The sequence below is a fragment of the Pseudophryne corroboree genome, unplaced genomic scaffold (genome assembly GCF_028390025.1).
Source record: "Pseudophryne corroboree isolate aPseCor3 unplaced genomic scaffold, aPseCor3.hap2 scaffold_1476, whole genome shotgun sequence".
NCBI lineage: Eukaryota > Metazoa > Chordata > Amphibia > Anura > Myobatrachidae > Pseudophryne > Pseudophryne corroboree.
In genome coordinates this window covers 51,943-71,134 of record NW_026968106.1, presented here as the reverse complement: position 1 = coordinate 71,134, position 19,192 = coordinate 51,943, and the positions used below count along the sequence as shown (strand labels likewise).

Sequence of the window (19,192 nt, the reverse complement as noted above, 5' to 3'; positions counted from 1 at the left end):
TTTACCCTATTATTAAAATGGTAATTGACAAAAACAAACTACATTGTCACCAGAAGAGCAATACAAAATGTACAAGTGATATATTAAAATCATCTTTCCAGCTTGAATTTCAATGATGCATTGGGGCAACGATTTTGTGAGAAACATCTTCACCCTTAAATAAAGATTTTCTTAATTCCTTACCTGTGTGCTAATTAGATATCACCTTGTTTTCACATTAAACAGACTTCCACATGAGAAAGCAGCAAGGATGCAGTGGCGTTAATGTTTCCTGGTGTCAACTTGTATTATTTCAGTAGACATTGAAATGAGGATGCATCTTGCTGCCTTTCCAATGAAGCAAGTTTAATTTAGTAATACGTGAAAAACCATCCCTACAAAGGTGTTAATCAGAGACTTGGCTTTGTGGACACTTTTCAGAGAACAAATTTGTTAGCATAAAAATAAAGCCAGAAATGAAGAGCTGTTTAATCACTCAATTGGATTTTTTTGCCAGCATATTTCTTTTTCTCTGCAACCCACTGCTAAATTGTGCTTCCTAGCTGTTTTTATAAAATCACTGAATCAAATCTAACTCTGATTACATCAGAGAAGGCTAGGTACCCTACACAATAAGAGGGGGTTTGAAATTTTGACTTGTCTACTTAAATATTACCAAAATCTGATCACAAGGTCAATTACGTCCCTGGGTAGGATTTAACCACCAACCTTTTGGTTAATAGCCGTACACACTAACCAATTGCGCCACAGAGACACTTTGCAAAAAGTACATACTGACAAAGGCTAATAAGCATTCATCTAGAACGTTTCCTAGAAAAACTTTAAAAAGTCAATAATCTGGAGAGTTTTTGTAAGATGTTTCTTCCATCAACCAACAAAGAAACACATTGGTACTTTCCCATGATGAGTGAGTGCTTCAGGATCTCTTGCACTTACATGTGCAGCAGAGTACTGCAATGGAAGCATGCTGGGCCCATAACCCAGAGGTAGGCAGATTGAAACTATCCTTTGCTATATGCATTTTTTTTGTTAATTAAAGTAATCCAAAACTGGGATGGATATTTTTGCTCTTTTATTTTTACTTAAAGTACAATAACTTTTACCATTTTAATTTGTTTTAATAGTATATTGACAGTATTGTTTTCTTTCAAAAATCCACTTAATTTTCTTTACCCTATTATTAAAATGGTAATTGACAAAAACAAACTACATTGTCACCAGAAGAGCAATACAAAATGTACAAGTGATATATTAAAATCATCTTTCCAGGTTGAATTTCAATGATGCATTGGGGCAACGATTTTGTGAGAAACATCTTCACCCTTAAATAAAGATTTTCTTAATTGCTTACCTGTGTGCTAATTAGATATCACCTTGTTTTCACATTAAACAGACTTCCACATGAGAAAGCAGCAAGGATGCAGTGCCGTTAATGTTTCCTGGTGTCAACCTGTATTATTTCAGTAGACATTGAAATGAGGATGCATCTTGCTGCCTTTCCAATGAAGCAAGTTTAATTTAGTAATAGGTGAAAAACCATCCTTACAAAGGTGTTAATCAGAGACTTGGCTTTGTGGACACTTTTCAGAGAACAAATTTGTTAGCATAAAAATAAAGCCAGAAAATGAAGAGCTGTTTATTCAGTCAATTGGATTTTTCTGCCAGCATATTTTTTTTTTCTCTGCAACCTACTGCTAAATTGTGCTTCCTAGCTGTTTTTATAAAATCACTGAATCAAATCTAACTCTGATTACATCAGGGAAGGCCAGGTACCCACACCATAACAGGGGGTTTGAAATTTTGACTTGTCTACTTTAAGATCACCAAAATCTGATCACAAGGTAAATTACGTCCCTGGGTGGGATTGAACCACCAACCTTTTAGATAATAACCGAACACGCTAACTGATTGCGCCACAGAGACACTTTGCAAACTTACATTCTGACAAACGCTAATAAGCATTCATCTAGAACGTTTCCTAGAAAAATTTTAAAAAGTCAATAATCTGGAGAGTTTTTGTAAGATGTTTCTTCCATCAATCAACGAAGAACATTCATGCTGATTTCTTGCAGCAGCTGGGCACTGTAACAGCTCCAGAGCTGCTCTGTAAGGCAACTAAAAGGGTGTGGGCCCTGCAGCACTACCTGTAGTTCGCATTGTGCGTTGGAAGGCACAAAGTAAGCAGACGGGAGAAGTCAGGATAGTGCGCAAGGGCATAGAAGGGAGCGGCTCAAGAAAAGAGAAGTGGAAACTGACAGCAAACTAGGCTGGAGAGAGACCTGAGACAAAGAGATCTGAATTATACGAGAGCCGACCAGGGGAAACACAAATTATGCAGTCGAGTTTCCCACATTTGGGGAAATAGCTGGAGCAGCACACACAGAGTGCAATGGGTGAGCCTTGCCCTGGGAGAAGCACCTTCATGATCATAGTATCTCACCTGGCAGGTAAGTAGGAGTTGGGCAAGAGCTGAGGAGGGTCGCTGCTCGGGCACCCCCCTGTCAAGTGAAGGAGATCCAACTGAGGCAGCACAAGAGAACTCTCGAAAGAAGAACAAGGCTAGAGGAAGATCTGAGACACAGAAATCTGGCTTTTACCAGAGCTGACCAGAGGAAAGCACAAACACAGTCCCCCACTACCACAAATAATGCAGTCGAGTTTCCCACATTTGGGGAAATCACAGGGGTCAGCATACCCAGAATGCAATGAATGAACCTCACCCTGGGAGAACAATCTTCATGACCATGGTATCTCCTATGCAAAATAAGTATGATTTGGGATAGGGCTGGGGAGGGCCGCTGCTCAGGCACATCTCTGTCAAGTAAAGGAGATTCAACTGAGGCAGCACAAGGGAACTCTCATCTGGGGACAACAACTGCAGGGAGAACACATATTTTCAGATGAACATGGGAGGGCAGAAGGCTGCCTAATACTGAAGCACCCCCAAACAACAAACCAAATGCAACAACTAGTGCAAGCATTCCTGGGGGAAGGCCTGCAGCAGATGGATTTGCATATGGTGATGTCATCCAAGCAGTGGGTCAAAGTTGGCTTCAACCCTCGTCTGCATATGAAAAGAAAAAAGGGATGTGCAGGGCATGGCGGCCTTTTGCGGCGCTTGCATGACCCCTAATTCGCATTAAACACCTCCACCCTCCTTAGGTGTGGGGCTCATGTTGGCTATGCCCCAGCACCTGAAGCATTCAAGCTGATTTCTTGCAGCAGCTGGGCACTGTAACAGCTCCAGAGCTGCTCTGTAAGGCAAGTAAAAGGGTGTGGGCCCTGCAGCACTACCTGTAGTTCGCATTGTGCGTTGGAAGGCACAAAGTAAGCAGACGGGAGAAGTCAGGATAGTGCGCAAGGGCATAGAAGGGAGCGGCTCAAGAAAAGAGAAGTGGAAACAGACAGCAAACTAGTCTGGAGAGAGACCTGAGACAAAGAGATCTGAATTATACGAGAGCCGACCAGAGGAAACACAAATTATGCAGTCAAGTGTCCCACATTTGGGGAAATCGCAGGAGCAGCACACCCAGAGTGCAATGGGTGAGCCTTGCCCTGGGAGAAGCACCTTCCTGATCATAGTATCTCACCTGGCAGGTAAGTAGGAGTTGGGCTAGAGCTGGGGAGGGTCGCTGCTCGGGCACCCCCCTGTCAAGTGAAGGAGATCCAACTGAGGCAGCACAAGGGAACTCTCGAAAGAAGAACAAGGCTAGAGGAAGATCTGAGACAAAGAAATCTGACTTTTACCAGAGCTGACCAGAGGAAAGCACAAACACAGTCCCCCTCTACCACAAATAATGCAGTCGAGTTTCCCACATTTGGGGAAATCACAGGGGTCATCATACCCAGAATGCAATGAATGAACCTCACCCTGGGAGAACAATCTTCATGACCATGATATCTCCTATGCAAAATAAGTATGATTTGGGATAGGGCTGGGGAGGGCCGCTGCTCAGGCACATCTCTGTCAAGTAAAGGCGATTCAACTGAGGCAGCACAAGGGAACTCTCATCTGGGGACAACAACTGCAGGGAGAACACATATTTTCAGATGAACATGGGAGGGCAGAAGGCTGCCTAATACTGAAGCACCCCCAAACAACAAACCAAATGCAACAACTAGTGCAAGCATTCCTGGGGGAAGGCCTGCAGCAGATCGATTTGCATATGGTGATGTCATCCAAGCAGTGGGTCAAAGTTGGCTTCAACCCTCGTCTGCATATGAAAAGAAAAAAGGGATGTGCAGGGCATGGCGGCCTTTTGCGGCGCTTGCATGACCCCTAATTCGCATTAAACACCTCCACCCTCCTTAGGTGTGGGGCTCATGTTGGCTATGCCCCAGCACCTGAAGCATTCAAGCTGATTTCTTGCAGCAGCTGGGCACTGTAACAGCTCCAGAGCTGCTCTGTAAGGCAACTAAAAGGGTGTGGGCCCTGCAGCACTACCTGTAGTTCGCATTGTGCGTTGGAAGGCACAAAGTAAGCAGACAGGAGAAGTCAGGATAGTGCGCAAGGGCATAGAAGGGAGCGGCTCAAGAAAAGAGAAGTGGAAACAGACAGCAAACTAGGCTGGAGAGAGACCTGAGACAAAGAGATCTGAATTATACGAGAGCCGACCAGAGGAAACACAAATTATGCAGTCAAGTGTCCCACATTTGGGGAAATCGCAGGAGCAGCACACCCAGAGTGCAATGGGTGAGCCTTGCCCTGGGAGAAGCACCTTCCTGATCATAGTATCTCACCTGGCAGGTAAGTAGGAGTTGGGCTAGAGCTGGGGAGGGTCGCTGCTCGGGCACCCCCCTGTCAAGTGAAGGAGATCCAACTGAGGCAGCACAAGGGAACTCTCGAAAGAAGAACAAGGCTAGAGGAAGATCTGAGACAAAGAAATCTGACTTTTACCAGAGTTGACCAGAAGAAAGCACAAACACAGTCCCCCACTACCACAAATAATGCAGTCGAGTTTCCCACATTTGGGGAAATCACAGGGGTCAGCATACCCAGAATGCAATGAATGAACCTCACCCTGGGAGAACAATCTTCATGACCATGGTATCTCCTATGCAAAATAAGTATGATTTGGGATAGGGCTGGGGAGGGCCGCTGCTCAGGCACATCTCTGTCAAGTAAAGGAGATTCAACTGAGGCAGCACAAGGGAACTCTCATCTGGGGACAACAACTGCAGGGAGAACACATATTTTCAGATGAACATGGGAGGGCAGAAGGCTGCCTAATACTGAAGCACCCCCAAACAACAAACCAAATGCAACAACTAGTGTAAGCATTCCTGGGGGAAGGCCTGCAGCAGATGGATTTGCATATGGTGATGTCATCCAAGCAATGGGTCAAAGTTGGCTTCAACCCTCGTCTGCATATGAAAAGAAAAAAGGGATGTGCAGGGCATGGCGTCCTTTTGTGGCGCTTGGATGACCCTTAATTCGCATTAAACATCTCCACCCTCCTTCGGTGTGGGGCTCATGTAGGCTATGCCCCAGCCCCTGAAGCATTCAAGATGATTTCTTGCAGCAGCTGGGCACTGTAACAGCTCCAGAGCTGTTCTTTAAAGCATGTAAAAGGGTGTGGGCCCTGCAGCACTACCTGTAGTATGCATTGTGCGTTGGAAGGCACAAAGTAAGCAGACGGGAGAGGTCAGGATAGTGCGCAAGGGCATAGAAGGGAGCGGCTCAAGAAAAGAGAAGTGGAAACAGACAGCAAACTAGGCTGGAGAAAGACCTGAGACAAAGAGATCTGAATTATACGAGAGCCGACCAGAGGAAACACAAATTATGCAGTCAAGTTTCCCACATTTGGGGAAATCGCAGGAGCAGCACACCCAGAGTGCAATGGGTGAGCCTTGCCCTGGGAGAAGCACCTTCCTGATCATAGTATCTCACCTGGCAGGTAAGTAGGAGTTGGGCTAGAGCTGGGGAGGGTCGCTGCTCGGGCACCCCCCTGTCAAGTGAAGGAGATCCAACTGAGGCAGCACAAGGGAACTCTCGAAAAAAGAACAAGGCTAGAGGAAGATCTGAGACAAAGAAATCTGACTTTTACCAGAGCTGACCAGAGGAAAGCACAAACACAGTCCCCCTCTACCACAAATAATGCAGTCGAGTTTCCCACATTTGGGGAAATCACAGGGGTCATCATACCCAGAATGCAATGAATGAACCTCACCCTGGGAGAACAATCTTCATGACCATGATATCTCCTATGCAAAATAAGTATGATTTGGGATAGGGCTGGGGAGGGCCGCTGCTCAGGCACATCTCTGTCAAGTAAAGGCGATTCAACTGAGGCAGCACAAGGGAACTCTCATCTGGGGACAACAACTGCAGGGAGAACACATATTTTCAGATGAACATGGGAGGGCAGAAGGCTGCCTAATACTGAAGCACCCCCAAACAACAAACCAAATGCAACAACTAGTGCAAGCATTCCTGGGGGAAGGCCTGCAGCAGATGGATTTGCATATGGTGATGTCATCCAAGCAGTGGGTCAAAGTTGGCTTCAACCCTCGTCTGCATATGAAAAGAAAAAAGGGATGTGCAGGGCATGGCGGCCTTTTGCGGCGCTTGCATGACCCCTAATTCGCATTAAACACCTCCACCCTCCTTAGGTGTGGGGCTCATGTTGGCTATGCCCCAGCACCTGAAGCATTCAAGCTGATTTCTTGCAGCAGCTGGGCACTGTAACAGCTCCAGAGCTGCTCTGTAAGGCAACTAAAAGGGTGTGGGCCCTGCAGCACTACCTGTAGTTCGCATTGTGCGTTGGAAGGCACAAAGTAAGCAGACAGGAGAAGTCAGGATAGTGCGCAAGGGCATAGAAGGGAGCGGCTCAAGAAAAGAGAAGTGGAAACAGACAGCAAACTAGGCTGGAGAGAGACCTGAGACAAAGAGATCTGAATTATACGAGAGCCGACCAGAGGAAACACAAATTATGCAGTCAAGTGTCCCACATTTGGGGAAATCGCAGGAGCAGCACACCCAGAGTGCAATGGGTGAGCCTTGCCCTGGGAGAAGCACCTTCCTGATCATAGTATCTCACCTGGCAGATAAGTAGGAGTTGGGCTAGAGCTGGGGAGGGTCGCTGCTCGGGCACCCCCCTGTCAAGTGAAGGAGATCCAACTGAGGCAGCACAAGGGAACTCTCGAAAGAAGAACAAGGCTAGAGGAAGATCTGAGACAAAGAAATCTGACTTTTACCAGAGTTGACCAGAAGAAAGCACAAACACAGTCCCCCACTACCACAAATAATGCAGTCGAGTTTCCCACATTTGGGGAAATCACAGGGGTCAGCATACCCAGAATGCAATGAATGAACCTCACCCTGGGAGAACAATCTTCATGACCATGGTATCTCCTATGCAAAATAAGTATGATTTGGGATAGGGCTGGGGAGGGCCGCTGCTCAGGCACATCTCTGTCAAGTAAAGGAGATTCAACTGAGGCAGCACAAGGGAACTCTCATCTGGGGACAACAACTGCAGGGAGAACACATATTTTCAGATGAACATGGGAGGGCAGAAGGCTGCCTAATACTGAAGCACCCCGAAACAACAAACCAAATGCAACAACTAGTGTAAGCATTCCTGGGGGAAGGCCTGCAGCAGATGGATTTGCATATGGTGATGTCATCCAAGCAATGGGTCAAAGTTGGCTTCAACCCTCGTCTGCATATGAAAAGAAAAAAGGGATGTGCAGGGCATGGCGTCCTTTTGTGGCGCTTGGATGACCCTTAATTCGCATTAAACATCTCCACCCTCCTTCGGTGTGGGGCTCATGTTGGCTATGCCCCAGCCCCTGAAGCATTCAAGATGATTTCTTGCAGCAGCTGGGCACTGTAACAGCTCCAGAGCTGTTCTTTAAAGCATGTAAAAGGGTGTGGGCCCTGCAGCACTACCTGTAGTATGCATTGTGCGTTGGAAGGCACAAAGTAAGCAGACGGGAGAGGTCAGGATAGTGCGCAAGGGCATAGAAGGGAGCGGCTCAAGAAAAGAGAAGTGGAAACAGACAGCAAACTAGGCTGGAGAAAGACCTGAGACAAAGAGATCTGAATTATACGAGAGCCGACCAGAGGAAACACAAATTATGCAGTCAAGTTTCCCACATTTGGGGAAATCGCAGTAGCAGCACACCCAGAGTGCAATGGGTGAGCCTTGCCCTGGGAGAAGCACCTTCCTGATCATAGTATCTCACCTGGCAGGTAAGTAGGAGTTGGGCTAGAGCTGGGGAGGGTCGCTGCTCGGGCACCCCCCTGTCAAGTGAAGGAGATCCAACTGAGGCAGCACAAGGGAACTCTCGAAAGAAGAACAAGGCTAGAGGAAGATCTGAGACAAAGAAATCTGACTTTTACCAGAGCTGAGCAGAGGAAAGCACAAACACAGTCCCCCACTACCACAAATAATGCAGTCGAGTTTCCCACATTTGGGGAAATCACAGGGGTCAGCATACCCAGAATGCAATGAATGAACCTCACCCTGGGAGAACAATCTTCATGACCATGGTATCTCCTATGCAAAATAAGTATGATTTGGGATAGGGCTGGGGAGGGCCGCTGCTCAGGCACATCTCTGTCAAGTAAAGGAGATTCAACTGAGGCAGCACAAGGGAACTCTCATCTGGGGACAACAACTGCAGGGAGAACACATATTTTCAGATGAACATGGGAGGGCAGAAGGCTGCCTAATACCGAAGCACCCCCAAACAACAAACCAAATGCAACAACTAGTGCAAGCATTCCTGGGGGAAGGCCTGCAGCAGATTGATTTGCATATGGTAATGCCATCCAAGCAGTGGGTCAAAGTTGGCTTCAACCCTCGTCTGCATATGAAAAGAGAAAAGGGGCGTGCAGGGCATGGCGGCCTTTTGCGGCGCTTGGGTGACCCTTAGTTCGCATTAAACACCTCCACCCTCCTTCGGTGTGGGGCTCATGTTGGCAATGCCCCAGCCCCTGAAGCATTCAAGCTGATTTCTTGCAGCAGCTGGGTACTGTAACAGCTCCAGAGCTGCTCTGTGAGGCAAGTAAAAGGGTGTGGGCCCTGCAGCACTACCTGTAGTTTGCATTGTGTGTTGGAAGGCACAAAGTAAGCAGACGGGAGAAGTCAGGATAGTGCGCAAGGGCATAGAAGGGAGCGGCTCAAGAAAAGAGAAGTGGAAACAGACAGCAAACTAGGCTGGAGAGAGACCTGAGACAAAGAGATCTGAATTATACGAGAGACGACCAGGGGAAACACAAATTATGCAGTCAAGTTTCCCACATTTGGGGAAATCACAGGGGCAGCACACCCAGAGTGCAATGGGTGAGCCTTGCCCTGGGAGAAGCACCTACATGATCATAGTATCTCACCTGGCAGGTAAGTAGGAGTTGGGCTAGAGCTGGGGAGGGTCGCTGCTCGGGTACCCCCCTGTCAAGTGAAGGAGATCCAACTGAGGCAGCACAAGGGAACTCTCGAAAGAGGAACAAGGCTAGAGGAAGATCTGAGACAAAGAAATCTGATTTTTACCAGAGTTGACCAGAAGAAAGCACAAACACAGTCCCCCACTACCACAAATAATGCAGTCGAGTTTCCCACATTTGGGGAAATCACAGGGGTCATCATACCCAGAATGCAATGAATGAACCTCACCCTGGGAGAACAATCTTCATGACCATGGTATCTCCTATGCAAAATAAGTATGATTTGGGATAGGGCTGGGGAGGGCCGCTGCTCAGGCACATCTCTGTCAAGTAAAGGAGATTCAACTGAGGCAGCACAAGGGAACTCTCATCTGGGGACAACAACTGCAGGGAGAACACATATTTTCAGATGAACATGGGAGGGCAGAAGGCTGCCTAATACTGAAGCACCCCCAAACAACAAACCAAATGCAACAACTAGTGCAAGCATTCCTGGGGGAAGGCCTGCAGCAGATGGATTTGCATATGGTGATGTCATCCAAGCAGTGGGTCAAAGTTGGCTTCAACCCTCGTCTGCATATGAAAAGAAAAAAGGGATGTGCAGGGCATGGCGGCCTTTTTCGGCGCTTGCATGACCCCTAATTCGCATTAAACACCTCCACCCTCCTTAGGTGTGGGGCTCATGTTGGCTATGCCCCAGCACCTGAAGCATTCAAGCTGATTTCTTGCAGCAGCTGGGCACTGTAACAGCTCCAGAGCTGCTCTGTAAGGCAACTAAAAGGGTGTGGGCCCTGCAGCACTACCTGTAGTTCGCATTGTGCGTTGGAAGGCACAAAGTAAGCAGACGGGAGAAGTCAGGATAGTGCGCAAGGGCATAGAAGGGAGCGGCTCAAGAAAAGAGAAGTGGAAACAGACAGCAAACTAGGCTGGAGAGAGACCTGAGACAAAGAGATCTGAATTATACGAGAGCCGACCAGAGGAAACACAAATTATGCAGTCAAGTGTCCCACATTTGGGGAAATCGCAGGAGCAGCACACCCAGAGTGCAATGGGTGAGCCTTGCCCTGGGAGAAGCACCTTCCTGATCATAGTATCTCACCTGGCAGGTAAGTAGGAGTTGGGCTAGAGCTGGGGAGGGTCGCTGCTCGGGCACCCCCCTGTCAAGTGAAGGAGATCCAACTGAGGCAGCACAAGGGAACTCTCGAAAGAAGAACAAGGCTAGAGGAAGATCTGAGACAAAGAAATCTGACTTTTACCAGAGTTGACCAGAAGAAAGCACAAACACAGTCCCCCACTACCACAAATAATGCAGTCGAGTTTCCCACATTTGGGGAAATCACAGGGGTCAGCATACCCAGAATGCAATGAATGAACCTCACCCTGGGAGAACAATCTTCATGACCATGGTATCTCCTATGCAAAATAAGTATGATTTGGGATAGGGCTGGGGAGGGCCGCTGCTCAGGCACAGCTCTGTCAAGTAAAGGAGATTCAACTGAGGAAGCACAAGGGAACTCTCATCTGGGGACAACAACTGCAGGGAGAACACATATTTTCAGATGAACATGGGAGGGCAGAAGGCTGCCTAATACTGAAGCACCCCCAAACAACAAACCAAATGCAACAACTAGTGTAAGCATTCCTGGGGGAAGGCCTGCAGCAGATGGATTTGCATATGGTGATGTCATCCAAGCAGTGGGTCAAAGTTGGCTTCAACCCTCGTCTGCATATGAAAACAAAAAAGGGATGTGCAGGGCATGGCGTCCTTTTGTGGCGCTTGGATGACCCTTAATTCGCATTAAACATCTCCACCCTCCTTCGGTGTGGGGCTCATGTTGGCTATGCCCCAGCCCCTGAAGCATTCAAGATGATTTCTTGCAGCAGCTGGGCACTGTAACAGCTCCAGAGCTGTTCTGTAAAGCATGTAAAAGGGTGTGGGCCCTGCAGCACTACCTGTAGTATGCATTGTGCGTTGGAAGGCACAAAGTAAGCAGACGGGAGAGGTCAGGATAGTGCGCAAGGGCATAGAAGGGAGCGGCTCAAGAAAAGAGAAGTGGAAACAGACAGCAAACTAGGCTGGAGAAAGACCTGAGACAAAGAGATCTGAATTATACGAGAGCCGACCAGAGGAAACACAAATTATGCAGTCAAGTATCCCACATTTGGGGAAATCACAGGAGCAGCACACCCAGAGTGCAATGGGTGAGCCTTGCCCTGGGAGAAGCACCTTCCTGATCATAGTATCTCACCTGGCAGGTAAGTAGGAGTTGGGCTAGAGCTGGGGTGGGTCGCTGCTCGGGCACCCCCCTGTCAAGTGAAGGAGATCCAACTGAGGCAGCACAAGGGAACTCTCGAAAGAAGAACAAGGCTAGAGGAAGATCTGAGACAAAGAAATCTGACTTTTACCAGAGCTGAGCAGAGGAAAGCCCAAACACAGTCCCCCACTACCACAAATAATGCAGTCGAGTTTCCCACATTTGGGGAAATCACAGGGGTCAGCATACCCAGAATGCAATGAATGAACCTCACCCTGGGAGAACAATCTTCATGACCATGGTATCTCCTATGCAAAATAAGTATGATTTGGGATAGGGCTGGGGAGGGCCGCTGCTCAGGCACATCTCTGTCAAGTAAAGGAGATTCAACTGAGGCAGCACAAGGGAACTCTCATCTGGGGACAACAACTGCAGGGAGAACACATATTTTCAGATGAACATGGGAGGGCAGAAGGCTGCCTAATACTGAAGCACCCCCAAACAACAAACCAAATGCAACAACTAGTGTTAGCATTCCTGGGGGAAGGCCTGCAGCAGATGGATTTGCATATGGTGATGTCATCCAAGCAGTGGGTCAAAGTTGGCTTCAACCCTCGTCTGCATATGAAAAGAAAAAAGGGATGTGCAGGGCATGGCGTCCTTTTGTGGCGCTTGGATGACCCTTAATTCGCATTAAACATCTCCACCCTCCTTCGGTGTGGGGCTCATGTTGGCTATGCCCCAGCCCCTGAAGCATTCAAGATGATTTCTTGCAGCAGCTGGGCACTGTAACAGCTCCAGAGCTGTTCTGTAAAGCATGTAAAAGGGTGTGGGCCCTGCAGCACTACCTGTAGTATGCATTGTGCGTTGGAAGGCACAAAGTAAGCAGACGGGAGAGGTCAGGATAGTGCGCAAGGGCATAGAAGGGAGCGGCTCAAGAAAAGAGAAGTGGAAACAGACAGCAAACTAGGCTGGAGAGAGACCTGAGACAAAGAGATCTGAATTATACGAGAGCCGACCAGAGGAAACACAAATTATGCAGTCAAGTGTCCCACATTTGGGGAAATTGCAGTAGCAGCACACCCAGAGTGCAATGGGTGAGCCTTGCCCTGGGAGAAGCACCTTCATGATCATAGTATCTCACCTGGCAGGTAAGTAGGAGTTGGGCTAGAGCTGGGGAGGGTCGCTGCTCGGGAACCCCCCTGTCAAGTGAAGGAGATCCAACTGAGGCAGCACAAGGGAACTCTCGAAAGAGGAACAAGGCTAGAGGAAGATCTGAGACAAAGAAATCTGACTTTTAACAGAGCTGACCAGAGGAAAGCACAAACATAGTCCCCCTCTACCACAAATAATGCAGTCGAGTTTCCCACATTTGGGGAAATCACAGGGGTCAGCATACTCAGAATGCAATGAATGAACCTCACCCTGGGAGAACAATCTTCATGACCATGGTATCTCCTATGCAAAATAAGTATGATTTGGGATAGGGCTGGGGAGGGCCGCTGCTCAGGCACATCTCTGTCAAGTAAAGGAGATTCAACTGAGGCAGCACAAGGGAACTCTCATCTGGGGACAACAACTGCAGGGAGAACACATATTTTCAGATGAACATGGGAGGGCAGAAGGCTGCCTAATACTGAAGCACCCCCAAACAACAAACCAAATGCAACTACTAGTACAAGCATTCCTGGGGGAAGGCCTGCAGCAGATGGATTTGCATATGGTGATGTCATCCAAGCAGTGGGTCAAAGTTGGCTTCAACCCTCATCTGCATATGAAAAGAGAAAAGGGGCGTGCAGGGCATGGCGGCCTTTTGCGGCGCTTGGATGACCCCTAGTTCGCATTAAACACCTCCACCCTCCTTCGGTGTGGGGCTCATGTTGGCTATGCCCCAGCCCCTGAAGCATTCAAGCTGATTTCTTGCAGCAGCTGGGCACTGTAACAGCTCCAGAGCTGCTCTGTAAGGCAAGTAAAAGGGTGTGGGCCCTGCAGCACTACCTGTAGTTCGCATTGTGCGTTGGAAGGCACAAAGTAAGCAGATGGGAGAAGTCAGGATAGTGCGCAAGGGCATAGAAGGGAGCGGCTCAAGAAAAGAGAAGTGGAAACAGACAGCAAACTAGGCTGAAGAGAGACCTGAGACAAAGAGATCTGAATTATATGAGAGCCGACCAGGGGAAACACAAATTATGCAGTCAAGTTTCCCACATTTGGGGAAATCAAAGGGGCAGCACACCCAGAGTGCAATGGGTGAGCCTTGCCCTGGGAGAAGCACCTACATCATCATAGTATCTCACCTGGCAGGTAAGTAGGAGTTGGGCTAGAGCTGGGGAGGGTCGCTGCTCGGGCACCCCCCTGTCAAGTGAAGGAGATCCAACTGAGGCAGCACAAGGGAACTCTCGAAAGAAGAACAAGGCTAGAGGAAGATCTGAGACAAAGAAATCTGACTTTTACCAGAGCTGACCAGAGGAAAGCACAAACACAGTCCCCCACTACCACAAATAATGCAGTCGAGTTTCCCACATTTGGGGAAATCACAGGGGTCATCATACCCAGAATGCAATGAATGAACCTCACCCTGGGAGAACAATCTTCATGACCATGATATCTCCTATGCAAAATAAGTATGATTTGGTATAGGGCTGGGGAGGGCCGCTGCTCAGGCACATCTCTGTCAAGTAAAGGCGATTCAACTGAGGCAGCACAAGGGAACTCTCATCTGGGGACAACAACTGCAGGGAGAACACATATTTTCAGATGAACATGGGAGGGCAGAAGGCTGCCTAATACTGAAGCACCCAAAAAACAACAAACCAAATGCAACAACTAGTGCAAGCATTCCTGGGGGAAGGCCTGCAGCAGATGGATTTGCATATGGTGATGTCATCCAAGCAGTGGGTCAAAGTTGGCTTCAACCCTCGTCTGCATATGAAAAGAAAAAAGGGATGTGCAGGGCATGGCGGCCTTTTGCGGCGCTTGCATGACCCCTAATTCGCATTAAACACCTCCACCCTCCTTCGGTGTGGGGCTCATGTTGGCTATGCCCCAGCACCTGAAGCATTCAAGCTGATTTCTTGCAGCAGCTGGGCACTGTAACAGCTCCAGAGCTGCTCTGTAAGGCAAGTAAAAGGGTGTGGGCCCTGCAGCACTACCTGTAGTTCGCATTGTGCGTTGGAAGGCACAAAGTAAGCAGACGGGAGAAGTCAGGATAGTGCGCAAGGGCATAGAAGGGAGCGGCTCAAGAAAAGAGAAGTGGAAACAGACAGCAAACTAGGCTGGAGAGAGACCTGAGACAAAGAGATCTGAATTATACGAGAGCCGACCAGAGGAAACACAAATTATGCAGTCAAGTGCCCCACATTTGGGGAAATCGCAGGAGCAGCACACCCAGAGTGCAATGGGTGAGCCTTGCCCTGGGAGAAGCACCTTCCTGATCATAATATCTCACCAGGCAGGTAAGTAGGAGTTGGGCTAGAGCTGGGGAGGGTCGCTGCTAGGGCACCCCCCTGTCAAGTGAAGGAGATCCAACTGAGGCAGCACAAGGGAACTCTCGAAAGAAGAACAAGGCTAGAGGAAGATCTGAGACAAAGAAATCTGACTTTTACCAGAGCTGAGCAGAGGAAAGCACAAACACAGTCCCCCACTACCACAAATAATGCAGTCGAGTTTCCCACATTTGGGGAAATCACAGGGGTCAGCATACCCAGAATGCAATGAATGAACCTCACCCTGGGAGAACAATCTTCATGACCATGGTATCTCCTATGCAAAATAAGTATGATTTGGGATAGGGCTGGGGAGGGCCGCTGCTCAGGCATATATCTGTCAAGTAAAGGAGATTCATCTGAGGCAGCACAAGGGAACTCTCATCTGGGGACAACAACTGCAGGGAGAACACATATTTTCAAATGAACATGGGAGGGCAGAAGGCTGCCTAATACTGAAGCACCCCCAAACAACAAACCAAATGCAACAACTAGTACAAGCATTCCTGGGGGAAGGTCTGCAGAAGACGGATTTGCATACAGTGATGTCATCCAAGCAGTGGGCCAAAGTTGGCTGGAACCCTCATCTGCATATGAAAAGAGAAAAGGGGTATGCAGGGCATGGCGGCCTTTTGCGGCGCTTGGATGACCCTCAGTTCGCATTAAACACCCCCACCCTCCTTCGGTGTGGGGCTCATGTTGGCAATGCCCCAGCCCCTGAAGCATTCCAGCTGATTTCTTGCAGCAGCTGGGCACTGTAACAGCTCCAGAGCTGCTCTGTAAGGCAACTAAAAGGGTGTGGGCCCTGCAGCACTACCTGTAGTTCGCATTGTGCGTTGGAAGGCACAAAGTAAGCAGACGGGAGAAGTCAGGATAGTGCGCAAGGGCATAGAAGGGAGCGGCTCAAGAAAAGAGAAGTGGAAACAGACAGCAAACTAGGCTGGAGAGAGACCTGAGACAAAGAGATCTGAATTATACGAGAGCCGACCAGAGGAAACACAAATTATGCAGTCAAGTGTCCCACATTTGGGGAAATCGCAGGAGCAGCACACCCAGAGTGCAATGGGTGAGCCTTGCCCTGGGAGAAGCACCTTCCTGATCATAGTATCTCACCTGGCAGGTAAGTAGGAGTTGGGCTAGAGCTGGGGAGGGTCGCTGCTCGGGCACCCCCCTGTCAAGTGAAGGAGATCCAACTGAGGCAGCACAAGGGAACTCTCGAAAGAAGAACAAGGCTAGAGGAAGATCTGAGACAAAGAAATCTGACTTTTACCAGAGCTGACCAGAGGAAAGCACAAACACAGTCCCCCACTACCACAAATAATGCAGTCGAGTTTCCCACATTTGGGGAAATCACAGGGGTCAGCATACCCAGAATGCAATGAATGAACCTCACCCTGGGAGAACAATCTTCATGACCATGGTATCTCCTATGCAAAATAAGTATGATTTGGGATAGGGCTGGGGAGGGCCGCTGCTCAGGCATATCTCTGTCAAGTAAAGGAGATTCAACTGAGGCAGCACAAGGGAACTCTCATCTGGGGACAACAACTGCAGGGAGAACACATATTTTCAAATGAACATGGGAGGGCAGAAGGCTGCCTAATACTGAAGCACCCCCAAACAACAAACCAAATGCAACAACTAGTACAAGCATTCCTGGGGGAAGGTCTGCAGAAGACGGATTTGCATACAGTGATGTCATCCAAGCAGTGGGCCAAAGTTGGCTGGAACCCTCATCTGCATATGAAAAGAGAAAAGGGGTATGCAGGGCATGGCTGCGTTTTGCGGCGCTTGGATGACCCTTAGTTCGCATTAAACACCCCCACCCTCCTTCGGTGTGGGGCTCATATTGGCAATACCCCAGCATTCAAGCTGATTTCTTGCAGCAGCTTGGCACTGTAACAGCTCCAGAGCTGCTCTGTAAGGCAAGTAAAAGGTTGTGGGCCCTGCAGCACTACCTGTAGTTTGCATTGTGCATTGGAAGGCACAAAGTAAGCAGACAGGAGTAGAAGTCAGGATAGTGCACAAGGGTATAGAAGGGAGGGGCTCAAAAAAAAAGAAGTGGAAACAGACAGCAAACTAGGCTGGAGAGAGACCTGAGACAAAGAGATCTGAATTATATGAAAGCCGACCAGTGGAAACACAAATTATGCAGTCAAGTTTCCCACATTTGGGGAAATCACAGGAGCAGCACACCCAGAGTGCAATGGATGAGCCTTGCCCTGGGAGAAGCACCTTCATGATCATAGTATCTCACCTGGCAGGTAAGTAGGAGTTGGGCTAGAGCTGGGGAGGGTCGCTGCTCGGGCACCCCCCTGTCAAGTGAAGGAGATCCAACTGAGGCAGCACAAGGGAACTCTCGAAAGAAGAACAAGGCTAGAGGAAGATCTGAGACAAAGAAATCTGACTTTTACCAGAGCTGACCAGAGGAAAGCACAAACACAGTCCCCCACTACCACAAATAATGCAGTCGAGTTTCCCACATTTGGGGAAATCACAGGGGTCAGCATACCCAGAATGCAATGAATGAACCTCACCCTGGGAGAACAATCTTCATGACCATGGTATCTCCTATGCAAAATAAGTATGATTTGGGATAGGGCTGGGGAGGGCCGCTGCTCAGGCACATCTCTGTCAAGTAAAGGAGATTCAACTGAGGCAGCACAAGGGAACTCTCATCTGGGGACAACAACTGCAGGGAGAACACATATTTTCAGATGAACATGGGAGGGCAGAAGGCTGCCTAATACTGAAGCACCCCCAAACAACAAACCAAATGCAACAACTAGTGCAAGCATTCCTGGGGGAAGGCCTGCAGCAGATGGATTTGCATATGGTGATGTCATCCAAGCAGTGGGTCAAAGTTGGCTTCAACCCTCGACTGCATATGAAAAGAGAAAAGGGGCATGCAGGGCATGGCGGCCTTTTGCGGCGCTTGGATGACCCCTAGTTCGCATTAAACACCTCCACCCTCCTTCGGTGTGGGGCTCATGTTGGCTATGCCCCAGCCCCTGAAGCATTCAAGCTGATTTCTTGCAGCAGCTGGGCACTGTAACAGCTCCAGAGCTGCTCTGTAAGGCAAGTAAAAGGGTGTGGGCCCTGCAGCACTACCTGTAGTTCGCATTGTGCGTTGGAAGGCACAAAGTAAGCAGATGGGAGAAGTCAGGCTAGTGTGCAAGGGCATAGAAGGGAGCGGCTCAAGAAAAGAGAAGTGGAAACAGACAGCAAACTAGGCTGAAGAGAGACCTGAGACAAAGAGATCTGAATTATATGAGAGCCGACCAGGGGAAACACAAATTATGCAGTCAAGTGTCCCACATTTGGGGAAATCAAAGGGGCAGCACACCCAGAGTGCAATGGGTGAGCCTTGCCCTGGGAGAAGCACCTTCCTGATCATAGTATCTCACCTGGCAGGTAAGTAGGAGTTGGGCTAGAGCTGGGGAGGGTCGCTGCTCGGGCACCCCCCTGTCAAGTGAAGGAGATCCAACTGAGGCAGCACAAGGGAACTCTCGAAAGAAGAACAAGGCTAGAGGAAGATCTGAGACAAAGAAATCTGACTTTTACCAGAGCTGACCAGAGGAAAGCACAAACACAGTCCCCCACTACCACAAATAATGCAGTCGAGTTTCCCATATTTGGGGAAATCACAGGGGTCATCATACCCAGAATGCAATGAATGAACCTCACCCTGGGAGAACAATCTTCATGACCATGATATCTCCTATGCAAAATAAGTATGATTTGGGATAGGGCTGGGGAGGGCCGCTGCTCAGGCACATCTCTGTCAAGTAAAGGCGATTCAACTGAGGCAGCACAAGGGAACTCTCATCTGGGGACAACAACTGCAGGGAGAACACATATTTTCAAATGAACATGGGAGGGCAGAAGGCTGCCTAATACTGAAGCACCCCCAAACAACAAACCAAATGCAACAACTAGTACAAGCATTCCTGGGGGAAGGTCTGCAGAAGACGGATTTGCATACAGTGATGCTGGGCCCATAACCCAGAGGTAGGCAGATTGAAACTATCCTCTGCTATATGCATTTTTTTTGTGTTAATTAA

The 19,192-nt window shown here is 48.6% G+C and overlaps 28 non-coding genes and 2 pseudogenes across 28 annotated transcripts; all 30 read right to left on the bottom strand.

Annotated features, from left to right (window-relative positions):
- Window positions 1–2,292: 2,292 nt before the first annotated feature.
- On the bottom strand, window positions 2,293–2,455 carry LOC134998171 (U1 spliceosomal RNA). The gene has a single exon (XR_010200482.1). It is a non-coding gene; the product is annotated as a U1 spliceosomal RNA (small nuclear RNA).
- A 152-nt stretch (window positions 2,456–2,607) lies between these two features.
- On the bottom strand, window positions 2,608–2,771 carry LOC134998145 (U1 spliceosomal RNA). The gene has a single exon (XR_010200458.1). It is a non-coding gene; the product is annotated as a U1 spliceosomal RNA (small nuclear RNA).
- A 671-nt stretch (window positions 2,772–3,442) lies between these two features.
- On the bottom strand, window positions 3,443–3,605 carry LOC134998162 (U1 spliceosomal RNA). Its single transcript, XR_010200474.1, has one exon. It is a non-coding gene; the product is annotated as a U1 spliceosomal RNA (small nuclear RNA).
- Window positions 3,606–3,757: 152 nt separating this feature from the next.
- Window positions 3,758–3,921, bottom strand: LOC134998154 (U1 spliceosomal RNA). The gene has a single exon (XR_010200467.1). It is a non-coding gene; the product is annotated as a U1 spliceosomal RNA (small nuclear RNA).
- A 671-nt stretch (window positions 3,922–4,592) lies between these two features.
- On the bottom strand, window positions 4,593–4,755 carry LOC134998161 (U1 spliceosomal RNA). The gene has a single exon (XR_010200473.1). It is a non-coding gene; the product is annotated as a U1 spliceosomal RNA (small nuclear RNA).
- A 152-nt stretch (window positions 4,756–4,907) lies between these two features.
- LOC134998149 (U1 spliceosomal RNA) lies at window positions 4,908–5,071 on the bottom strand. The gene has a single exon (XR_010200461.1). It is a non-coding gene; the product is annotated as a U1 spliceosomal RNA (small nuclear RNA).
- A 671-nt stretch (window positions 5,072–5,742) lies between these two features.
- Window positions 5,743–5,905, bottom strand: LOC134998158 (U1 spliceosomal RNA). Its single transcript, XR_010200470.1, has one exon. It is a non-coding gene; the product is annotated as a U1 spliceosomal RNA (small nuclear RNA).
- A 152-nt stretch (window positions 5,906–6,057) lies between these two features.
- Window positions 6,058–6,221, bottom strand: LOC134998153 (U1 spliceosomal RNA). The gene has a single exon (XR_010200466.1). It is a non-coding gene; the product is annotated as a U1 spliceosomal RNA (small nuclear RNA).
- A 671-nt stretch (window positions 6,222–6,892) lies between these two features.
- LOC134998166 (U1 spliceosomal RNA) lies at window positions 6,893–7,055 on the bottom strand. Its single transcript, XR_010200478.1, has one exon. It is a non-coding gene; the product is annotated as a U1 spliceosomal RNA (small nuclear RNA).
- A 152-nt stretch (window positions 7,056–7,207) lies between these two features.
- LOC134998148 (U1 spliceosomal RNA) lies at window positions 7,208–7,371 on the bottom strand. Its single transcript, XR_010200460.1, has one exon. It is a non-coding gene; the product is annotated as a U1 spliceosomal RNA (small nuclear RNA).
- A 671-nt stretch (window positions 7,372–8,042) lies between these two features.
- LOC134998164 (U1 spliceosomal RNA) lies at window positions 8,043–8,205 on the bottom strand. The gene has a single exon (XR_010200476.1). It is a non-coding gene; the product is annotated as a U1 spliceosomal RNA (small nuclear RNA).
- Window positions 8,206–8,357: 152 nt separating this feature from the next.
- LOC134998144 (U1 spliceosomal RNA) lies at window positions 8,358–8,521 on the bottom strand. The gene has a single exon (XR_010200457.1). It is a non-coding gene; the product is annotated as a U1 spliceosomal RNA (small nuclear RNA).
- Window positions 8,522–9,192: 671 nt separating this feature from the next.
- LOC134998169 (U1 spliceosomal RNA) lies at window positions 9,193–9,355 on the bottom strand. Its single transcript, XR_010200481.1, has one exon. It is a non-coding gene; the product is annotated as a U1 spliceosomal RNA (small nuclear RNA).
- A 152-nt stretch (window positions 9,356–9,507) lies between these two features.
- LOC134998155 (U1 spliceosomal RNA) lies at window positions 9,508–9,671 on the bottom strand. Its single transcript, XR_010200468.1, has one exon. It is a non-coding gene; the product is annotated as a U1 spliceosomal RNA (small nuclear RNA).
- Window positions 9,672–10,342: 671 nt separating this feature from the next.
- Window positions 10,343–10,505, bottom strand: LOC134998160 (U1 spliceosomal RNA). The gene has a single exon (XR_010200472.1). It is a non-coding gene; the product is annotated as a U1 spliceosomal RNA (small nuclear RNA).
- A 152-nt stretch (window positions 10,506–10,657) lies between these two features.
- Window positions 10,658–10,821, bottom strand: LOC134998147 (U1 spliceosomal RNA). The gene has a single exon (XR_010200459.1). It is a non-coding gene; the product is annotated as a U1 spliceosomal RNA (small nuclear RNA).
- A 671-nt stretch (window positions 10,822–11,492) lies between these two features.
- Window positions 11,493–11,655, bottom strand: LOC134998163 (U1 spliceosomal RNA). Its single transcript, XR_010200475.1, has one exon. It is a non-coding gene; the product is annotated as a U1 spliceosomal RNA (small nuclear RNA).
- Window positions 11,656–11,807: 152 nt separating this feature from the next.
- LOC134998150 (U1 spliceosomal RNA) lies at window positions 11,808–11,971 on the bottom strand. The gene has a single exon (XR_010200462.1). It is a non-coding gene; the product is annotated as a U1 spliceosomal RNA (small nuclear RNA).
- Window positions 11,972–12,642: 671 nt separating this feature from the next.
- Window positions 12,643–12,805, bottom strand: LOC134998165 (U1 spliceosomal RNA). The gene has a single exon (XR_010200477.1). It is a non-coding gene; the product is annotated as a U1 spliceosomal RNA (small nuclear RNA).
- Window positions 12,806–12,957: 152 nt separating this feature from the next.
- On the bottom strand, window positions 12,958–13,121 carry LOC134998151 (U1 spliceosomal RNA). The gene has a single exon (XR_010200464.1). It is a non-coding gene; the product is annotated as a U1 spliceosomal RNA (small nuclear RNA).
- A 692-nt stretch (window positions 13,122–13,813) lies between these two features.
- LOC134998172 (U1 spliceosomal RNA) lies at window positions 13,814–13,955 on the bottom strand (annotated as a pseudogene).
- Window positions 13,956–14,107: 152 nt separating this feature from the next.
- LOC134998152 (U1 spliceosomal RNA) lies at window positions 14,108–14,271 on the bottom strand. The gene has a single exon (XR_010200465.1). It is a non-coding gene; the product is annotated as a U1 spliceosomal RNA (small nuclear RNA).
- A 672-nt stretch (window positions 14,272–14,943) lies between these two features.
- Window positions 14,944–15,106, bottom strand: LOC134998168 (U1 spliceosomal RNA). Its single transcript, XR_010200480.1, has one exon. It is a non-coding gene; the product is annotated as a U1 spliceosomal RNA (small nuclear RNA).
- A 152-nt stretch (window positions 15,107–15,258) lies between these two features.
- LOC134998143 (U1 spliceosomal RNA) lies at window positions 15,259–15,422 on the bottom strand. Its single transcript, XR_010200456.1, has one exon. It is a non-coding gene; the product is annotated as a U1 spliceosomal RNA (small nuclear RNA).
- A 671-nt stretch (window positions 15,423–16,093) lies between these two features.
- Window positions 16,094–16,256, bottom strand: LOC134998159 (U1 spliceosomal RNA). The gene has a single exon (XR_010200471.1). It is a non-coding gene; the product is annotated as a U1 spliceosomal RNA (small nuclear RNA).
- Window positions 16,257–16,408: 152 nt separating this feature from the next.
- On the bottom strand, window positions 16,409–16,572 carry LOC134998175 (U1 spliceosomal RNA). The gene has a single exon (XR_010200484.1). It is a non-coding gene; the product is annotated as a U1 spliceosomal RNA (small nuclear RNA).
- A 665-nt stretch (window positions 16,573–17,237) lies between these two features.
- Window positions 17,238–17,400, bottom strand: LOC134998167 (U1 spliceosomal RNA). The gene has a single exon (XR_010200479.1). It is a non-coding gene; the product is annotated as a U1 spliceosomal RNA (small nuclear RNA).
- A 152-nt stretch (window positions 17,401–17,552) lies between these two features.
- On the bottom strand, window positions 17,553–17,716 carry LOC134998174 (U1 spliceosomal RNA). The gene has a single exon (XR_010200483.1). It is a non-coding gene; the product is annotated as a U1 spliceosomal RNA (small nuclear RNA).
- Window positions 17,717–18,408: 692 nt separating this feature from the next.
- LOC134998170 (U1 spliceosomal RNA) lies at window positions 18,409–18,550 on the bottom strand (annotated as a pseudogene).
- A 152-nt stretch (window positions 18,551–18,702) lies between these two features.
- LOC134998156 (U1 spliceosomal RNA) lies at window positions 18,703–18,866 on the bottom strand. Its single transcript, XR_010200469.1, has one exon. It is a non-coding gene; the product is annotated as a U1 spliceosomal RNA (small nuclear RNA).
- Window positions 18,867–19,192: the final 326 nt, after the last annotated feature.